Raw genomic sequence first — 22,702 nt, 5'->3', positions numbered from 1 at the left:
GTAGTTTTTCCTGAATCAGATAAATTAAATGAAGTGTGTGATGATGCGTGGGTTTTCCCCGATAGAAAATTATTGGCGTTATACCCTTTCCCGACAGAAGTTAGGGCGCGTTGGGAAACACCCCCTAGGGTGGATAAGGCGCTCACACGCTTATCAAAACAAGTGGCGTTACCGTCTCCAGATACGGCCGCCCTCAAGGAGCCAGCTGATAGGAGGCTGGAAAATATCCTAAAAAGTATATACACACATACTGGTGTTATACTGCGACCAGCGATCGCCTCAGCCTGGATGTGCAGCGCTGGGGTGGCTTGGTCGGATTCCCTGACTGAAAATATTGATACCCTTGACAGGGACAGTATTTTATTGACTATAGAGCATTTAAAGGATGCATTTCTATATATGCGAGATGCACAGAGGGATATTTGCACTCTGGCATCAAGAGTAAGTGCGATGTCCATGTCTGCCAGAAGATGTTTATGGACACGACAGTGGTCAGGTGATGCGGATTCCAAACGGCACATGGAAGTATTGCCGTATAAAGGGGAGGAGTTATTTGGGGTCGGTCCATCGGACCTGGTGGCCACGGCAACAGCTGGAAAATCCACCTTTTTTACCCCAAGTCACATCTCAGCAGAAAAAGACACCGTCTTTTCAGCCTCAGTCCTTTCGTCCCCATAAGGGCAAGCGGGCAAAAGGCCAGTCATATCTGCCCAGGGGTAGAGGAAAGGGAAGAAGACTGCAGCAGGCAGCCCCTTCCCAGGAACAGAAGCCCTCCACCGCTTCTGCCAAGTCCTCAGCATGACGCTGGGGCCGTACAAGCGGACTCAGGTGCGGTGGGGGGGGGTCGTCTCAAGAGTTTCAGCGCGCAGTGGGCTCACTCGCAAGTGGACCCCTGGATCCTACAAGTAGTATCCCAGGGGTACAGATTGGAAATTCGAGACGTCTCCCCCTCGCAGGTTCCTGAAATCTGCTTTACCAACGTCTCCCTCCGACAGGGAGGCAGTATTGGAAACAATTCACAAGCTGTATTCCCAGCAGGTGATAATCAAAGTACCCCTCCTACAACAAGGAAAGGGGTATTATTCCACACTATTTGTGGTACTGAAGCCAGACGGCTCGGTGAGACCTATTCTAAATCTGAAATCTTTGAACACTTACATAAAAAGGTTCAAATCAAGATGGAGTCACTCAGAGCAGTGATAGCGAACCAGGAAGAAGGGGACTATATGGTGTCCCTGGACATCAAGGATGCTTACCTCCATGTCCCAATTTGCCCTTCTCACCAAGGGTACCTCAGGTTCGTGGTACAGAACTGTCACTATCAGTTTCAGACGCTGCCGTTTGGATTGTCCACGGCACCCCGGGTCTTTACCAAGGTAATGGCCGAAATGATGATTCTTCTTCAAAGAAAAGGCGTCTTAATTATCCCTTACTTGGACGATCTCCTGATAAGGGCAAGGTCCAGAGAACAGTTGGAGGTCGGAGTAGCACTATCTCAAGTAGTTCTACGACAGCACGGGTGGATTCTAAATATTCCAAAATCGCAGCTGATTCCGACGACACGTCTGCTGTTCCTAGGGATGATTCTGGACACAGTCCAGAAAAAGGTGTTTCTCCCGGAGGAGAAAGCCAGGGAGTTATCCGAGCTAGTTAGGAACCTCCTAGAACCAGGCCAAGTGTCAGTGCATCAATGCACAAGAGTCCTGGGAAAAATGGTGGCTTCTTACGAAGCGATTCCATTCGGCAGATTTCACGCAAGAATTTTTCAGTGGGATCTGCTGGACGAATGGTCCGGATCGCATCTTCAGATGCATCAGCGGATAATCCTGTCTCCAAGGACAAGGGTGTCTCTTCTGTGGTGGCTGCAGAGTGCTCATCTACTAGAGGGCAGCAGATTCGGCATTCAGGACTGGGTCCTGGTGACCACGGATGCCAGCCTGAGAGGCTGGGGAGCAGTCACACAGGGAAGAAATTTCCAAGGAGTGTGGTCAAGTCTGGAGACTTCTCTCCACATAAATATACTGGAGCTAAGGGCAATTTACAATGCTCTGAGCCTAGGAAGACCTCTGCTTCAAAGTCAACCGGTGCTGATCCAGTCGGACAACATCACGGCAGTCGCCCACGTAAACAGACAGGGCGGCACAAGAAGCAGGAGGGCAATGGCAGCAAGGATTCTTCGCTGGGCGAAAAATCATGTGATAACACTGTCAGCGGTGTTCATTCCGGGAGTGGACAACTGGGAAGCAGACTTCCTCAGCAGGCACGACCTCCACCCGGGAGAGTGGGGACTTCATCTGGAAGTCTTCCACATGATTGTGAACCGTTGGGAAAGACCAAAGGTGGACATGATGGCGTCCCGTCTGAACAAAAAACTGGACAGGTATTGCGCCAGGTCAAGAGACCCTCAGGCAATAGCTGGGACGCTCTGGTAACACCGTGGGTGTACCAGTCGGTGTATGTGTTCCCTCCTCTGCCTCTCATACCCAAGGTACTGAGAATTATAAGACGGAGAGGAGTAAGAACTATACTCGTGGTTCCGGATTGGCCAAGAAGGACTTGGTACCCGGAACTTCAAGAGATACTAAGAAGGGACTTGCTTCAGCAAGGCTCATGTCTGTTCCAAGACTTACCGCGGCTGCGTTTGACGGCATGGCGGTTGAACGCCGGATCCTAAGGGAAAAAGGCATTCCGGAAGAGGTCATCCCTACCCTGGTCAGAGCCAGGAAGGAGGTGACCCCACAACATTATCACCGCATTTGGAGAAAATATGTTGCATGGTGTGAGGCCAGGAAGGCCCCCACGGAGGAATTTCAACTCGGTCGATTCCTGCATTTCCTGCAAACAGGAGTGTCTATGGGCCTCAAATTTGGGTCCATTAAGGTTCAAATTTCGGCCCTGTCGATTTTCTTCCAGAAAGAATTGGCTTCAGTTCCTGAAGTCCAGAAGTTTGTCAAGGGAGTACTGCATATACAACCCCTTTTGTGCCTCCAGTGGCACTGTGGGATCTCAACGTAGTTCTGGGATTCCTCAAATCACATTGGTTTAAACCGCTCAAATCTGTGGATTTGAAATATCTCACATGGAAAGTGACCATGCTGTTGGCCCTGGCCTTGGCCAGGCGAGTGTCAGAATTGGCGGCTTTGTCTCACAAAAGCCCATATCTGATTGTCCTTTCGGACAGGGCAGAGCTGCGGACTCGTCCCCAGTTTCTCCCTAAGGTGGTGTCAGCGTTTCACCTGAACCAGCTTATTGTGGTACCTGCGGCTACTAGGGACTTGGAGGACTCCAAGTTGCTAGATGTTGTCAGGGCCCTGAAAATATATATTTCCAGGACGGCTGGAGTCGGGAAAACTGACTTGCTGTTATCCTGTATGCACTCAACAAACTGGGTGCTCTTGCTTCTAAGCAGACGATTGCTAGTTGGATGTGTAGTACAATTCAGCTTGCACATTCTGTGGCAGGCCTGCCACAGCCAAAATATGTAAATGCCCATTCCACAAGGAAGGTGGGCTCATCTTGGGCGGCTGCCCGAGGGGTCTCGGCTTTACAACTTTGCCGAGCTGCTACTTGGTCAGGGGCAAACACGTTTGCAAAATTTTACAAATTTGATACCCTGGCTGAGGAGGACCTGGAGTTCTCTCATTCGGTGCTGCAGAGTCATCCGCACTCTCCCGCCCGTTTGGGAGCTTTGGTATAATCCCCATGGTCCTTACGGAGTCCCCAGCATCCACTTAGGACGTCAGAGAAAATAAGAATTTACTTACCGATAATTCTATTTCTCGTAGTCCGTAGTGGATGCTGGGCGCCCATCCCAAGTGCGGATTGTCTGCAATACTTGTACATAGTTATTGTTACAAAAATCGGGTTATTATTGTTGTGAGCCATCTTTTCAGAGGCTCCGCTGTTATCATGCTGTTAACTGGGTTCAGATCACAGGTTGTACAGTGTGATTGGTGTGGCTGGTATGAGTCTTACCCGGGATTCAAAATCCTTCCTTATTGTGTACGCTCGTCCGGGCACAGTATCCTAACTGAGGCTTGGAGGAGGGTCATAGGGGGAGGAGCCAGTGCACACCACCTGATCCTAAAGCTTTTACTTTTGTGCCCTGTCTCCTGCGGAGCCGCTATTCCCCATGGTCCTTACGGAGTCCCCAGCATCCACTACGGACTACGAGAAATAGAATTATCGGTAAGTAAATTCTTATTTTCGGCCCTATCTATTTTCTTTCAAAAAGAACTGGCTTCACTGCCTGAAGTTCAGACGTTTGTTAAGGGAGTTCTGCATATTCAGCCCCCTTTTGTGCCTCCAGTGGCACCTTGGGATCTTAACATTGTGTTGGATTTCCTGAAATCACACTGGTTTGAGCCACTTAAGACCGTGGAGCTAAAGTATCTCACGTGGAAGGTGGTCATGCTGTTGGCCTTGGCTTCAGCTAGGCGTGTGTCAGAATTGGCGGCTTTGTCATGTAAAAGCCCGTATCTGATCTTCCATATGGACAGGGCAGAATTGAGGACTCGTCCCCAATTTCTCCCAAAGGTGGTATCAGCGTTTCATTTGAACCATCCTATTGTGGTGCCTGCGGCTACTTGGGACTTGGAGGCTTCCAAGTTGCTGGACGTAGTCAGGGCTTTGAAAATCTATGTAGCCAGGACGGCTGGAGTCAGGAAAACTGACTCGCTGTTTATCCTGCATGCACCCAACAAACTGGGTGCTCCGGCTTCAAAGCAAACTATTGCGCGCTGGATCTGTAACACGATTCAGCAAGCTCATTCTGCGGCAGGGTTACCGCATCCTAAATCGGTAAAAGCCCATTCCACAAGGAAGGTGGGCTCTTCTTGGGCGGCTGCCCGAGGGGTCTCGGCTTTACAGCTTTGCCGAGCTGCTACTTGGTCGGGTTCAAACACATTTGCTAAGTTCTACAAGTTTGATACCCTGGCTGAGGAGGATCTTGCCTTTGCTCATTCGGTGCTGCAGAGTCATCCGCACTCTCCCGTCTGTTTGGGAGCTTTGGTATAATCCCCATGGTCCTTACGGAGTTCCCAGCATCCACTAGGACGTCAGAGAAAATAAGAATTTACTCTCCGGTAATTCTATTTCTCGTAGTCCGTAGTGGATGCTGGGCGCCCGTCCCAAGTGCGGACTCTCTGCAATACATGTATATAGTTATTGCTTAACTAAAGGGTTATTGTTATGAGCCATCTGTTACTGAGGCTCAGTTGTTGTTCATACTGTTAACTGGGTATGGTTATCACAAGTTGTACAGTGTGATTGGTGTGGCTGGTATGAGTCTTACCCTGGATTCCAAATCCTTCCTTATTGTGTCAGCTCTTCCGGGCACAGTTTCCTTAACTGAGGTCTGGAGGAGGGGCATAGAGGGAGGAGCCAGTGCACACCAGATAGTACCTAATCTTTCTTTTAGAGTGCCCAGTCTCCTGCGGAGCCAGTCTATTCCCCATAGTCCTTACGGAGTTCCCAGCATCCACTACGGACTACGAGAAATAGAATTACCGGTGAGTAAATTCTTATTATTTGTACCACCAGCTGTTACATTTGTTATCACTACATTTGTACCACCAGCTCTTACATTTGTTATCACTACACCTGTACCACCAGCTGTTACATTTGTTATCACTACACGTGTACCACCAGCTCTTACATTTGTTATCACTACACGTGTACCACCAGCTCTTATATTGATTATCACTACACGTGTACCACCAGCTCTTACATTGATTATCACTACACGTGTACCACCAGCTGTTACATTTGTTATCACTACATGTGTACCACCAGCTGTTACATTTGTTATCACTACACGTGTACCACCAGCTGTTACATTTGTTATCACTACACGTGTACCACCAGCTGTTACATTTGTTATCACTACACGTGTACCACCAGCTGTTACATTTGTTATCACTACACGTGTACCACCAGCTCTTATATTGATTATCACTACACGTGTACCACCAGCTCTTACATTGATTATCACTACACGTGTACCACCAGCTGTTACATTTGTTATCACTACATGTGTACCACCAGCTGTTACATTTGTTATCACTACACGTGTACCACCAGCTGTTACATTTGTTATCACTACACGTGTACCACCAGCTGTTACATTTGTTATCACTACACATGTACCACCAGCTATTACATTGATTATCACTACACTTGTACCACCAGCAGTTACATTGATTATCACTACACTTGTACCACCAGCCCTTACATTGATTATTACTACACGTGTACCACCAGCTCTTACATTTGTTATCACTACACGTGTACCACCAGCTCTTATATTGATTATCACTACACGTGTACCACCAGCTCTTACATTGATTATCCCTACACGTGTACCATCTGCTGTTACATTTGTTATCACTACATGTGTACCACCAGCTGTTACATTTGTTATCACTACACGTGTACCACCAGCTCTTATATTTGTTATCACTACATGTGTACCACCAGCTCTTACATTTGTTATCACTACACGTGTACCACCAGCTGTTACATTTGTTATCACTACACGTGTACCACCAGCTGTTACATTTGTTATCACTACACTTGTACCACCAGCTGTTGCATTTGTTATCACTACACGTGTACCACCAGCTCTTACATTTATTATCATTACACTTGTACCACCAGCTGTTACATTTGTTATCATTACACTTGTACCACCAGCTGTTACATTTGTTATCACTACACGTGTACCACCAGCTCTTACATTTGTTATCACTACACTTGTACCACCAGCTCTTACACTGATTATCACTACACGTGTACCACCAGCTCTTACATTTGTTATCAGTACACGTGTACCACCAGCTCTTATATTGATTATCACTACACGTGTACCACCAGCTCTTACATTTGTTATCAGTACACGTGTACCACCAGCTCTTATATTGATTATCACTACACGTGTACCACCAGCTCTTACATTTGTTATCAGTACACGTGTACCACCAGCTCTTATATTGATTATCACTACACGTGTACCACCAGCTCTTACACTGATTATCAGTACACGTGTACCACCAGCTCTTACATTGATTATCACTACACGTGTACCACCAGCTCTTACACTGATTATCAGTACACGTGTACCACCAGTACTCACATTGATTATCACATCTTGTGTACCACCAGCTCTCACATTGATTATCACTACACTTGTACCACCAGCTCTCACATTGATTATCACTACACGTGTACCACCAGCTCTTACACTGATTATCACTACACGTGTACCACCAGCTCTTACACTGATTATCACTACACGTGTACCACCAGCTCTTACATTTGTTATCAGTACACGTGTACCACCAGCTCTTATATTGATTATCACTACACGTGTACCACCAGCTCTTACATTTGTTATCAGTACACGTGTACCACCAGCTCTTATATTGATTATCACTACACGTGTACCACCAGCTCTTACATTTGTTATCAGTACACGTGTACCACCAGCTCTTATATTGATTATCACTACACGTGTACCACCAGCTCTTACACTGATTATCAGTACACGTGTACCACCAGCTCTTACATTGATTATCACTACACGTGTACCACCAGCTCTTACACTGATTATCAGTACACGTGTACCACCAGTACTCACATTGATTATCACATCTTGTGTACCACCAGCTCTTACATTGATTATCACTACACGTGTACCACCAGCTCTTACACTGATTATCACTACACGTGTACCACCAGCTCTTACACTGATTATCATTGCACTTGCATTGATTACTATTACAGACATTTAGCGCAGAGTGTTTTTAGTTGGTTACCGAGAAGTGTGTAATTAGTGCAGCCAATTTGGCCAAACAGATGGTGCAAAGGTGAACAGTTCATAAAAGCAAATTAAGGCCCAGATGTTCAAGTACCAACTAATCAGCTCCTAACTGTCATTTTTCAATCAGTGGGGCGGGTGTATTAAGCCTGGAGAAGTGATAAAGCAGTGATAAGTGGAAGGTGATAACGCACCATCCAATCATTACAGGTTTGAAAAATGACAGGAGCTGATTGGCTGGTGCGTTATTACCTTCCACGTATCACTTATCACTTCTCCAGGCTTAATACATCTGCCCGAGTGTCTGTAACATGGCAGTTAGGCGCTGGTTGGTTGATACTTTATCACTGTGCAATTTATCTCTTTCCAAGGCTTTATAAATCTGGGCCAAAATACCAATCCTTTTCACTGCATGTAAATACAAGTTCCATTCATCCATCAAATACAACTTTTGTAAGTTTTTCAGGGATTGTGCACTATAAACATAATTATATAAAATGTGTTTGTGTGGGTGTATATATGATTTATAGGTGTGTAGTTTGTATGTACCTTGTAATTCTGTATTACCTTTTGCATTGTTATCTTTTTGAGCTATTTCCTGTGCACATAATTGTGCCTAATCAATCAGTCACTGCAGGTGTGTTATATATATAAGCTCAAAATATCATTATTATGGCAGCTTCCGGTTAGTAAGGCAGAACTATAAGATCAATGTAAGTGTATGTAAAATACATGTGTATTCCATATGTATGAATAGACACCTCTTACATTGAGTTCTAGTATATGGTTTAGTTTAACTTCATCTTAAAATGATCGGCTGTCTCTCATGTTTCCATATCCGTGTTTGCGCTCTCTCTGCATTGTGTTAGATTACTCTGTGTTGGACTTTCCTGAGTACAGTTTAGCGGGCAGTGTTTTAGGATGACAGATTAACATGAACATGACATGTATCAATGATCAATGTCCACGTGTCATACAGTAAGCACGTTATTAGGGAACCTTAGAATGGATATTTGCAGGCTGAACTGTCCTGTGCTGTGGTATTATTACCATTTATTTATATAGCGCACACATATTCCGCAGCGCTGTACAGAGAGTATTTGGCCATTCACATCAGTCCCTTCTCCAGTGGAGCTTACAATCTATATTCCCTATCACACGTACACGCAGACACATTCACGCTAGGGTTAATTTTGTTGGGAGCCAATGAACCTACCACGCAGGTACAGGGAGAATATACAAACTCCACACAGTTATGGCCATGGTGGTAATCAAACCCATGACCTCAGTGCTGTGATGCAGTCATGCTAACCATTACACTATCCGTGATATCTTCTTGTATGTATTAGTAGTGTATGCTTTAGTCCTGAAACTGAAATATACCAGCTCGAACGTGTAATAATGTATTTATCTATTTCCTTCCAACTTCTCCGTAGAGAAAAGAAAACCCCTGACAGACGGGACAAAGATACCCTGAGGAGACTTCCACCGCAGGGGTCGTTCCGTTTACCACAGAGAACTGAACTCCTGCCTGGTAACAGAATACTACCGTATGCCCTTATACAGGGGTTACCCCCTCTCCCCCCCCTATTCCAATTGTAGGAAAGAATTCTTAGTATGAGGTGGGACACCGCAGGGATCGGAGCCCTCAGCCATTTTATCCCAGTATTCCCGGCCTCCTGCAGAGGGTTATCAGCAAGGCCTGTAATTTCCCTCACTTCTCTGACCTGTCCTACCTGGGGTTTAATGACACAGAAGTCATATTACGGAGGTGGCTTCTCTGTTCCTGCACTGAATTCTAACCTTACTCTCATTAATCCAACACCTGAACCTGGTGCTCTCTTCCTCTCATAGAAATCATTCAGCTTGATAAAAGCTACAATCTGATTGTTCACTAATAATTCTTCCATTCATCCTGTCCAAGTTAGACAGTGAAACAAATGTCTGACTCGTTGCTATGGGTTACTACAGATTGGCCTCAGTAATTAAAATACGAAATGTCAGTAGACACGTATGTTATTGAATAAACAACACGCAAAAAAACCCAAACCTCAAATGTTAATACAGGTTGAGTATCCCTTATCCAAAATGCTTGGGACCAGAGGTATTTTGGATATCGGATTTTTCCGTATTTTGGAATAATTGCATACCATAATGAGATATCATGGTGATGGGACCTAAATCTAAGCACAGAATGCATTTATGTTTCATATACACCTTATACACACAGCCTGAAGGTCATTTTAACCAATATTTTTAATAACTTTGTGCATTAAACAAAGTGTGTCTACATTCACACAATTCATTTATGTTTCATATAACCTTATACACACAGCCTGAAGGTCATGTAATACAATATTTTTAATAACTTTGTGTATTAAACAAAGTTTGTGTACACTGAGCCATCAAAAAACAAAGGTTTCACTATCTCACTCTCACTCAAAAAAGTCCGTATTTCGGAATATTCCGTATTTCGGAATATTTGGATATGGGATACTCAACCTGTATTTGCACTACACAATAAAATCCAACAGTTTTAGATCAGCCCCTGCGATGTAATAATGCATTACCCTTCCGATTCCAAATACAGGCGGCTGCGGGGATACACGTCCTTGTAGAACGCTGTTTCATGTGTAGTAACCTATGGCGATACCGTTACACCCTATCAGACATGGAATCCACCTCTTCTGTCCCGCCGGCTCTTGCGCAAAGGCTTTTGGCCACTGACCTTACACCATGCAGCCGACGCGCACTGCAAGGTGGTGGAGAAAATGGGACAAATTTCTGATTTGCAACACTCTGGGAACGTGTTTATTGTCATTGTTTAAGTGCAAATGTATAAATACGGCAAAGTGAAGACTCCAGGCTGCAGCTGATGAAAGGCAGAAAATAAGTAATTTTCTGGCCATAAGTGGCGTAGGCTAATGGCGATTTTTGAGGCATTGGACCATGGAAGTTACTTAGCACATTGATTACTGTGAAACTGGGCAAGAGGCTTATTTCTTAATTACTGTTACACACTGTGTCAGGCTAACACTCCCAGGCACTCTCCCAGCCATAGAGTTATTCAAGACTTATAAAGGAGCCCGGCTCGGTGTGCGAGAGAGACCCATCGCCGTGACCGCTGGGGAGACAACGGGGGTGCCAAGATCCCAGCGTTAATGACTCAGTTATTATTCATGTTCTAGCTTCCCGTCATTAGCACTTGCTGAAACACGTTACAGATCATCTCACATACACAAGCGATACGTCACTTATTGATGACAGACCACAGACCGACCCAATTATTTCCGGTTTAGAATTCCCATTTCCTCAACCAATGTCATAAGTTTGCAAAGAACCAAAAAAGACGGGGGGGAAAAAAGTTACAAAAAAGAATGAAAAAGCTATAGGCAAAATGCAGTTCTGCAATGGAAAATTCCTGGTATTAATAGAAGCGATTCATTTTCCATAAGTGGTAACCTGAAGATTTGTAGTGGTGAGGAAAGGGCAAGGGTGCTTCTCCTATGTTTGTGCGCCCAGACGGCTGGCTGCTATCCCAGAATCCGCTTATACACTGAAGAGCGCATTGGAAGGGGAGAGAGGTTCTATGCCTGCGAGAGAACTGGACCCACTCCAGCAAATTGTGGGAGAAAATAAAAGTGGAAGGTACAATGTATAAATTGCAAACAAATGGTCACTATTCCTATGTCCGAGGGCTTCATCCCCCAATCTGCTTCCTCCATACCAACATCTGCTGATGTTCTTGACAGTGGTTTAGGTTTTTCTTACCTCCCGTGGCCCATTAAATTTACACCACCTCAACATTCTGCCGAGCAAAACAATTAAATGATATGCCTGAATTCCCTCTTAATTAAATGTGGCTTGTTAAGGAACTTGCTGTGACCTGATCCTGGGACGGATACCTTACATTCAACGTATGTTTGGCCATGGAACTCTATGTGGTATCGGTTAGGGTCATTGCATGGCAATGAATTGCGCTGCCCACTACCATAAACTGTGTACACACCGGCGGTTTTAACGTCATTATTTTCTTTCTAATTTTTGTGAATGATTAAATGCGAGAAGAAATTAGTATAAACTGCGTTGCATCTGTGTATGTGTTGATTTGCATTTAACAACATACTCAAAACAAAAACCGCTGTTCCCTTGATCACGCCAAAAGCATATGTTAGCGCCTGCTAACCGCATCTCATTGCATACAACGCGCTGTAATTGAGATGAAAGCAATTTGCAAGTTTTCAGCTGCCTTAAGGCTCATCAGGCACACCGATATGGGACAGGAATCACCGAAATAATGTAGCACAACTTAAATAACCATAAAACACACATATTTACTCATCTATTTGATACAATGATTACTATTTTCATATCGGTTTACGTGTGCTTATTTCTCATCATTAAACACGCAAATTAAAAGAAGAATTTACACACCAGTGTGTATATAACCGGAGCTTCCGCCGCATAATGTTAGGGATGGAATTTGCAAGATAGTAGGGGTTTAAAATGCTGGTAATAAAAAAAAAAAAAAAAAAAAAAAATATATATATATATATATATCTCACAGAGCCATAGTCTATAGAAACACGGTACATCTTTTATTGTTGTATTCAGTTCTCGTAATGAATATTTATCGACAGTGTTCTATGACTTCTTAATGTCAACAAAAGTCTTTATATTGCATTTTGCAGAATACAAACCATCATAAAATGGTTTACATTATTTGTAAGATTCAGCTTGTCATTTAGAACATGTTCCATTTCTTTCTAATTTCAGTTTCATTAGCTATAGTTTCACACATCACAAATCCAGGTCAATACACAATCTATATTCTCAAACAGAGACAAGCTTTATGATTTACTAAACACAGCGGCGTCACGTGACAGCGCCAAATGCATACAGAATCATAACACGACCTGAAATCCTCTCATCAGTTCCGGAGGGTCCTGTAACAAATTGCTCTGCGTCGTCCCCTTCATAAATAACGTTCTACAGAGATAGCGGCTACCTGCACTCTACATGCAAAATACATTCAGCTACCACCTGCAGCAACGATAGGGGAAGGACCTTTTGTGTTTTAGGGGTGTAGCTGCCGTCCGGGTAACAGGGTCAGATTAATAGCTATGGTCCAGCCTTTATGTTTATCTCTGGAAATTGAAAACAGGATGGAAAAAAAAAAAAACATTGATCAAATAGTTTTGTGTGTGGCGGATCCTACTTTGCTGTATCTGTGTTGGCTATAACATATATATTTAATAAATAATTTTAATCTGCCGCATACTTAGTAGCTTCAGCAGTAACCACCAGTATTTCTCAGATTAATATACAAAGATTATTGTAACGATACCAAAAATTGATTCTTCGTTTTTGCTTTAAACCCATGTTAATAATAAGGCCACGGTAATTGTATGATATTAAATGATCTTACACTCTCTCTGATATTTCTGTCACATGCATTTAAAAGATCTTTAAACAGTCAAAGCAAGACAAACATACACCACCAGCACTAGGTATGTATTCACAGCTTGTTTTCTGCCATTACCGAATGCATGATGAAATACAGATTTTGCAACTGTTTATTGTACGTTTTGTCAGAATGCACTTTATTGCAATGTTATTTTTATGTGAGGTTTTAACAGGCATTTTCAGCTTTTTATTTGTCTTCTGGGTTCTGCTGATATAACATAATTGGAATTCATTGTATGTTTTTAGCGTGGCCGCGGTGACTCGTGGCACCTTAAGTGGATGAATCAGTGACTGGCTGTATCTTTGCCCGTGTTTCCTTGCATCTGACACTAAAATGACATTATGGTGATATTTACATGATATAGAAGTTATGTTACTCAGGAAGTAGCGCAGTCTTGTGTCTGAATGTTACAATGAAAGTATAGGAGATGTCTGTCAGCTTTCCTGATGTAGCGGCTGGAAGGTTACTCTCTGGCCAGTCACTCTGTGGTCTATAAATATAGAGACTTTCTGCGCTCACTGCCCTAGGCGACATTCCTGTTACTGTTATATAGAACATGTGCTCAGAGGGTCTCTGAAGACCCCTGTCAGTGTGTAAGGTCAGGTAAGTACATAGTCTCATCTTTCACTTCCCCGACCTCTCAGAAAAGTCTTCATTTAGCATCTTCCTAGATGAGCAAACAGTGTACCTGTTAGTTACACTACACATCTTGCCACATATTTCTATAAGGCCATGTGTCATTTATCAGGCGTCGTGTCATTTATCAGGTTATAGGGGAAATCAATTCTGTGCATTACTGTCAGTTACGGACGGCACGCTTAGCTAATTTTCCTGCACACCTGCAAAGAGTGCGATAAAAAAATATTGACAATACTGGTCGCAAAGTGCCTTCCCCTGACTGTTCTATAGGCACTTTTACGGCAATCGTGCAGAATTGATTTCTTACCTATGTGTCAATTATCAGGTATTGTTTTATCTATCAGGTTATGTATCATTTTTCAGGTGTTAAGTACTTTACTAGGTTATGTATCTATATTCAGACATTGGCCCTCATTCTGAGTTGTTCGCTCGCTAGCTGCTTTTAGCAGCAGTGCAAACAATAAGCCGCCGCCCTCTGGGAGTGTATCTTAGCTTAGCAGAAGTGTGACCGAAAGGATCGCGGCGCTTCTACAAAAAAAGATTGTGCAGTTTCTGAGCAGCTCGAGACTACTCCTAGCTTGCGATTACTTCAGACTGTTTAGTTCCTGTTTTGACGTCACAAACACGCCCTGCGTTCGGCCAGCCACGCCTACGTTTTCCCAGCCACTCCTGCGTTTTTATCCGACACGCCTGCGTTTTTACACACACTCCCCGAAAACGGCCAGTTACCACCCAGAAACACCCACTTCCTGTCAATCACTATGCGGGCAGCAGTACGACTGAAAAGCGTCGGTAGACCTTGTGTGAAACTGCATCGGCTTTTGTGAAAGTATGTCGTGCGTGCGCACTGCGCCCCATACGCATGCGCAGAAGTGACGCTTTTTTACCTATTCGCTGCGCTGCGAACGAAAGCAGCTAGCGATCAACTTGGAATGAGGGCCAATGTTTTGCTTGTTGGGTTATATGTCATTTATCAGGTTATGTATCATTTATCAGGTGTACTGTTGGGTTATATGTCATTTATCAGGTTATGTATCATTTATCAGGTTATGTATAATTTATTAGGTATACTTGTTGGGTTATATGTCATTTATCATGTTATGTGTCATTTATCAGGTGTTACTTGTTGGGTTATATGTCATTCATCAGGTAGTGTCATCTATCAGGTTATGTATCATCAGCTGTTGTGTCATTTGTTCGGTTACAGTACATGTTATTTATCAGGTAATGTGTCATTTATTAGGTTATATATCAGATGTTATGTTGTTTGCTAGGTTATATGTCATTTATCAGGTGTTGTGTTGCTGGTGACTGGTGAGACTTGACCAGAAGAGACATGCCTTATTATATGTGCAATATACGGATATCATGTCCCATCACAGTTTAAATTATAATTGGCAAATCGATGCAGCCTTCCTATACATTAAACTATTAATATCTGCATGCCATCATATCATGCACATACATGGGAGCTGCAGACAGAGTTACAGACAGAGGATGTGTAAAGCATGCAGCCCGGTTTATTCCCAGGACAGAGGACACTTGCAGATAGCAGATATGCAGCTGTAGCAGCCACGTGTGTATACAGCAGGCAGAACCACACATATGCAGAGGTCTGTGAGCCGCTTCCTCTGTTTGACATGTGCACCTTGGAGAACAGACCTGGCCTCATTAAGTCTGGTTAGGTCAAGTGATCTACAAGTGATTTGTAGTAAGTGAGAAAACAGGGCACTGCTTAGATAACCATCAGAAAGATGGGAGGGGTTGCTGCCGGACAGTAGTGGGAAGTATATAAGAGGCGCTCGTTCCAGGATAATATTCTACTGATGTTAAGATCAGCCAAATGTAGGCGGCGCGATATAAGTTAGTGAATAAGTGTTACATAGTGTACATATGTGCTTGCTCTTGGGTACAGTAACTCCCGCAGGTGTATCTCGGTGATCTGTACATACACTAGAATCCGGCGGCTATCTCGGCAGTACCAGGTGCTTGGAGAGCCTCACTCAGAGAAGTAAACAAATGCATACGCAGCGCTGTGCGAAAATATGAAAATGTCTCAGCTGCCTGGATTTGTTTCGAGACACCCAACAGCGATTTTGCAAGTCCTAGCAGCTGCTTACAATGACGCATAGTCAGTCGCAGAACAGTCCCTATATAAAAGTTCTGAGTAGCTCTATGTTCACGCAGCATGGCCGCAGGTAGTGAGATACCATTGCAGCTGCGTACGGGTGCGCAGATGCAGCCTCAAACATGTCCACAACACTGTCACCACACACCTGCATTTTTGCTGCCACACCCCGTTACCTCCCGCAAATGGCCCCTGACTGTCAATCACGTTGCAAATAAATACTCTCTGCAACCGCCATTGCAGAACCAGCGCAGTGCTAATCCTCTCTGCAACCACTGTCACAGGACCAGCGCAGTGCGAATCCTCTATACAACCACTGTCACAGGACCAGAGCAGTGCAAATCCTCTATACAACCAATGTCACAGGACCAGAGCAGTGCAAATCCTCTATACAACCAATGTCACAGGACCAGCGCAGTGCAAATCCTCTATACAACCACTGTCACAGGACCAGCGCAGTGCAAATCTTCTCTGCAACCACTGTCACAGGACCAGCGCAGTGCAAATCCTCTCTGCAACCACTGTCACAGGACCAGAGCAGTGCGAATCCTCTCTACAACCAATGTCACAGGACCAGCGCAGTGCAAATCTTCTCTGCAACCACTGTCACAGGACCAGCGCAGTGCAAATCCTCTCTGCAACCACTGTCACAGGACCAGCACAGTGCGAATCCTCTATACAACCACTGTCACAGGACCAGCACAGTGCGAATCCTCTCTGCAACCACTGTCACAGGACCAGAGCAGTGCAAATCCTCTATACAACCAATGTCACAGGACCAGCGCAGTGCAAATCCTCTATACAACCACTGTCACAGGACCAGCGCAGTGCAAATCTTCTCTGCAACCACTGTCACAGGACCAGCACAGTGCGAATCCTCTATACAACCAATGTCACAGGACCAGCGCAGTGCAAATCCTCTATACAACCACTGTCACAGGACCAGCGCAGTGCAAATCTTCTCTGCAACCACTGTCACAGGACCAGCACAGTGCGAATCCTCTATACAACCACTGTCACAGGACCAGCGCAGTGCAAATCCTCTATACAACCACTGTCACAGGACCAGCGCAGTGCAAATCCTCTATACAACCAATGTCACAGGACCAGAGCAGTGCAAATCCTCTCTGCAACCACTGTCACAGGACCAGCGCAGTGCAAATCCTCTCTGCAACCACTGTCACAGGACCAGCACAGTGCGAATCCTCTATACAACCACTGTCACAGGACCAGCACAGTGCGAATCCTCTCTGCAACCACTGTCACAGGACCAGAGCAGTGCAAATCCTCTATACAACCAATGTCACAGGACCAGCGCAGTGCAAATCCTCTATACAACCACTGTCACAGGACCAGCGCAGTGCAAATCTTCTCTGCAACCACTGTCACAGGACCAGCACAGTGCGAATCCTCTATACAACCACTGTCACAGGACCAGCACAGTGCGAATCCTCTATACAACCACTGTCACAGGACCAGCGCAGTGCAAATCCTCCATACAACCACTGTCACAGGACCAGAGCAGTGCAAATCCTCTCTGCAACCACTGTCACAGGACCAGAGCAGTGCAAATCCTCTATACAACCACTGTCACAGGACCAGAGCAGTGCGAATCCTCTCTGCAACCACTGTCACAGGACCAGAGCAGTGCAAATCCTCTATACAACCAATGTCACAGGACCAGCGCAGTGCAAATCCTCTATACAACCACTGTCACAGGACCAGCGCAGTGCGAATCCTCTATACAACCACTGTCACAGGACCAGAGCAGTGCAAATCCTCCATACAACCACTGTCACAGGACCAGAGCAGTGCAAATCCTCTATACAACCACTGTCACAGGACCAGCACAGTGCGAATCCTCTCTGCAACCACTGTCACAGGACCAGCGCAGTGCGAATCCTCTATACAACCACTGTCACAGGACCAGCACAGTGCGAATCCTCTATACAACCACTGTCACAGGACCAGCGCAGTGCAAATCCTCTATACAACCACTGTCACAGGACCAGAGCAGTGCAAATCCTCTCTGCAACCACTGTCACAGGACCAGCGCAGTGCAAATCCTCTCTGCAACCACTGTCACAGGACCAGCGCAGTGCGAATCCTCTCTGCAACCACTGTCACAGGACCAGCACAGTGCAAATCCTCTCTGCAACCACTGTCACAGGACCAGCACAGTGCGAATCCTCTATACAACCAATGTCACAGGACCAGAGCAGTGCAAATCCTCTCTGCAACCACTTTCACAGGTCCAGCGCAGTGCGAATCCTCTATACAACCACTGTCACAGCACCAGAGCAGTGCGAATCCTCTCTGCAACCACTGTCACAGGACCAGCGCAGTGCAAATCCTCTATACAACCACTGTCACAGGACCAGAGCAGTGCAAATCCTCTCTGCAACCACTGTCACAGGACCAGCGCAGTGCAAATCCTCTCTGCAACCACTGTCACAGGACCAGCACAGTGCAAATCCTCTCTGCAACTACTGTCACAGGACCAGAGCAGTGCAAATCCTCCATACAACCACTGTCACAGGACCAGCGCAGTGCAAATCCTCTCTGCAACTACTGTCACAGGACCAGAGCAGTGCAAATCCTCTCTGCAACCACTGTCACAGGACCAGCGCAGTGCGAATCCTCTCTGCAACCACTGTCACAGGACCAGCGCAGTGCGAATCCTCTCTGCAACCACTGTCACAGGACCAGCACAGTGCGAATCCTCTCTGCAACCACTGTCACAGGACCAGCGCAGTGCGAATCCTCTCTGCAACCACTGTCACAGGACCAGCACAGTGCAAATCCTCTCTGCAACCACTTTCACAGGTCCAGCGCAGTGCGAATCCTCTATACAACCACTGTCACAGGACCAGAGCAGTGCGAATCCTCTCTGCAACCACTGTCACAGGACCAGCGCAGTGCGAATCCTCTATACAACCACTGTCACAGGACCAGAGCAGTGCAAATCCTCTCTGCAACCACTTTCACAGGTCCAGCGCAGTGCGAATCCTCTATACAACCACTGTCACAGGACCAGCGCAGTGCAAATCCTCTATACAACCACTGTCACAGGACCAGAGCAGTGCAAATCCTCTATACAACCAATGTCACAGGACCAGCGCAGTGCAAATCCTCTCTGCAACCACTGTCACAGGACCAGCGCAGTGCAAATCCTCTCTGCAACCACTGTCACAGGACCAGCGCAGTGCGAATCCTCTCTGCAACCACTGTCACAGGACCAGCACAGTGCAAATCCTCTCTGCAACCACTGTCACAGGACCAGCGCAGTGCAAATCCTCTATACAACCACTGTCACAGGACCAGCGCAGTGCAAATCCTCTATACAACCAATGTCACAGGACCAGAGCAGTGCGAATCATCTATACAACCACTGTCACAGGACCAGCGCAGTGCAAATCCTCTATACAACCACTGTCACAGGACCAGCACAGTGCAAATCCTCTATACAACCAATGTCACAGGACCAGAGCAGTGCAAATCCTCTATACAACCACTGTCACAGGACCAGAGCAGTGCAAATCCTCTCTGCAACCACTGTCACAGGACCAGCGCAGTGCGAATCCTCTATACAACCACTGTCACAGGACCAGAGCAGTGCGAATCCTCTCTGCAACCACTGTCACAGGACCAGAGCAGTGCGAATCCTCTATACAACCAATGTCACAGGACCAGCGCAGTGCAAATCCTCTATACAACCACTGTCACAGGACCAGCGCAGTGCAAATCCTCTATACAACCAATGTCACAGGACCAGCACAGTGCGAATCCTCTCTGCAACCACTGTCACAGGACCAGAGCAGTGCAAATCCTCTATACAACCAATGTCACAGGACCAGAGCAGTGCGAATCCTCTATACAACCAATGTCACAGGACCAGCGCAGTGCAAATCCTCTATACAACCACTGTCACAGGACCAGCACAGTGCAAATCCTCTATACAACCAATGTCACAGGACCAGCACAGTGCGAATCCTCTCTGCAACCACTGTCACAGGACCAGAGCAGTGCAAATCCTCTATACAACCAATGTCACAGGACCAGCACAGTGCAAATCCTCTATGCAACTACTGTCACAGGACCAGCACAGTGCAAATCCTCTATGCAACCACTGTCACAGGACCAGAGCAGTGCAAATCCTCTCTGCAACCACTGTCACAGGACCAGAGCAGTGCGAATCCTCTATACAACCACTGTCACAGGACCAGAGCAGTGCGAATCCTCTATACAACCACTGTCACAGGACCAGAGCAGTGCGAATCCTCTCTGCAACCACTGTCACAGGACCTGCACAGTGCAAATCCTCTATACAACCACTGTCACAGGACCAGCGCAGTGCAAATCCTCTCTGCAACCACTGTCACAGGACCAGAGCAGTGCGAATCCTCTCTGCAACCACTGTCACAGGACCAGCGCAGTGCGAATCCTCTATACAACCACTGTCACAGGACCAGCGCAGTGCAAATCCTCTATACAACCACTGTCACAGGACCAGAGCAGTGCGAATCCTCTCTGCAACCACTGTCACAGGACCTGCACAGTGCAAATCCTCTATACAACCACTGTCACAGGACCAGCGCAGTGCAAATCCTCTCTGCAACCACTGTCACAGGACCAGCGCAGTGCAAATCCTCTATGCAACCACTGTCACAGGACCAGCACAGTGCAAATCCTCTCTGCAACCACTGTCACAGGACCAGAGCAGTGCAAATCCTCTATACAACCACTGTCACAGGACCAGCACAGTGCGAATCCTCTATACAACCACTGTCACAGGACCAGAGCAGTGCAAATCCTCTATACAACCACTGTCACAGGACCAGCGCAGTGCAAATCCTCTCTGCAACCACTGTCACAGGACCAGAGCAGTGCGAATCCTCTACAACCACAGTTGCAAGACCAGCGCAGTGCGAATCCTCTACAACCACAGTTGCAAGACCAACACAGTGCGACTTAGACACACGTGCAGAGAGACGATCGTAGCTCAAATGCGGACAACAATTGTGACTCAGGCCCTGCATATAGCCCTACACAGCACAGTTTGTCAGGTCGTTGATTTAAGCCTAGATCCCCAAATCATTCTTCCCTCTGTTTTCTCACTTTAGGCCCTGCCAGGTCCCTCTCCCCAGCCCACTCCTGGTTTCCCCTGATCCCGCTGCAGGTTTGGGAGTGGGCTTCTGCCCAGGTCATCTCTCTAGGGCTACGGCATCCTTTGAAAGTGTTAAGTAGTGGCTGCAGGGGTCACAAGTCAGAGTAGACCCCGGAGGGGAGTTCCACTTTCCTCAGCCATGAAGCAGCAACTGTTCTATTCAGCAGGGGGAGGAGGCCAGGGGCTTCTGCTCTCTGTTTTCTTTTTGCCTTTTTGATTACCACTTGACCTTCCACCCCTCTATGCTAACTCCTACTAAGGCATCTGGCCTTTACATCACACTGATAGATGTGAAGGCATCGTATTAACCCTTTCCGTCTAGCAGATTGTCATCCATTAGCCTTACAGGGAGCTGCCTACGTTCTGCGTAATTACAAGTGCAATATATCTGGCTGCAGCCGGTATATCAGGAGCGAGTATTACTTCAATGTACCTACTCGTTATTGTCTATAGGAAACCACAGAGGTTCTCACGTTGCCCTCATGACTGCAGAATGGTTACTAGTTTATTCGTTCTTATTAACAAGTACTTATATGGCACAAACATATTCTGTAGCGCTTTATAATTGGAACAGAAGAGTAACAGAAGAAGGGTCAGAGGGCCCTGCTCGCCGGCTCCCACTCTTGCTGACATAATAGCAGGTCCCCATCAGGGTTCCAGAGCTTGATGTAAACTACCAACCACGGAGAACATTAATTGTGTTTAAATATAATTATCGCTGCTCCTATCTGTAGACTTCTGCCCTTTTTAAAGGGGGATTGGAAAATCATTTTACCAACTGGCCGTCGTTGACCCCCTTCCCGTCAGACATGGGAGATTACTTGTCTCCCCCTGGATATTGTTGGTTTACTAAAGATCTCTCATTTGTGGCATATGGCGTAACAGAATCAGGGTGTTGGCGGTGAAGGGGTCTGGAGACACAAATCCGCAGCATTATTCCACCCACTGCAGATGTACATTAATGCAGACCCCGAGAAGGGACAAATCTTTGGCTGGAGAAAGAAAACAGCCCTCCTTTTAACATGCTGTTGTCTAGCTTGATCTTGTCACTCTAAAGAAGGCCATTCAGGAGTATTCATGCGTCAGCCCCGCCAGGACAATGGCACCAACTTTATATACTGGCCTGCAGTTGCATGAGCCCTTTACAGCCTTTGTCTCCTCTCTCTCTTAATAAACTTTTTTGTCGAGTTCATCAATCCGCTTGAATAGGTGATGTTCTCATTTGTAAGAATTGGAAAAAAAAAAAAACTGACGGGAGTGTTTCGGGGGGTAGGGACCGTCATACGTTTCCCCATAAAACACAGTTTAAACCCTTTCAAAGAAACACGGATAAAAGAAAATAAATATTTTGGCCCATCCTTACGTGACAATACGTCGGTTTCTCAAATTATGTCGGCGAAGTCCTTTGTATATAGGGATTTACGCATTTAGGACTTAGCTTTCCATTTTATATGCAGTATGTTCCTCACCATCAGCTTCCACTGA

General features: G+C 45.9%; 1 protein-coding gene and 1 long non-coding RNA gene across 5 annotated transcripts in view; one reads left to right on the top strand and one right to left on the bottom strand.

Annotated features, from left to right (window-relative positions):
• The window catches only part of PAX7 (paired box 7), a 193,887-nt gene that overhangs the window by 113,388 nt on the left and 57,797 nt on the right, over positions 1-22,702 (bottom strand). The gene's annotated exons all lie outside the window — the stretch shown is intronic.
• LOC134965767 (uncharacterized) overlaps positions 1-22,702 on the top strand; it is a 168,719-nt gene that overhangs the window by 134,722 nt on the left and 11,295 nt on the right. For 2 of the 3 annotated variants that reach the window (XR_010188511.1, XR_010188510.1), the window contains exon 4: positions 9,253-13,400. This is a non-coding gene — a long non-coding RNA (uncharacterized LOC134965767). Of the gene's footprint in view, positions 1-9,252; positions 13,401-22,702 lie in introns of those variants that run through there. The other variant, XR_010188512.1, reaches the window with a different exon arrangement.

This window comes from Pseudophryne corroboree, chromosome 10 (genome assembly GCF_028390025.1).
Source record: "Pseudophryne corroboree isolate aPseCor3 chromosome 10, aPseCor3.hap2, whole genome shotgun sequence".
Taxonomy (NCBI): domain Eukaryota; kingdom Metazoa; phylum Chordata; class Amphibia; order Anura; family Myobatrachidae; genus Pseudophryne; species Pseudophryne corroboree.
Note: the sequence above shows the minus strand (reverse complement) of the source record. Positions and strands in the feature narration are given on the sequence as shown.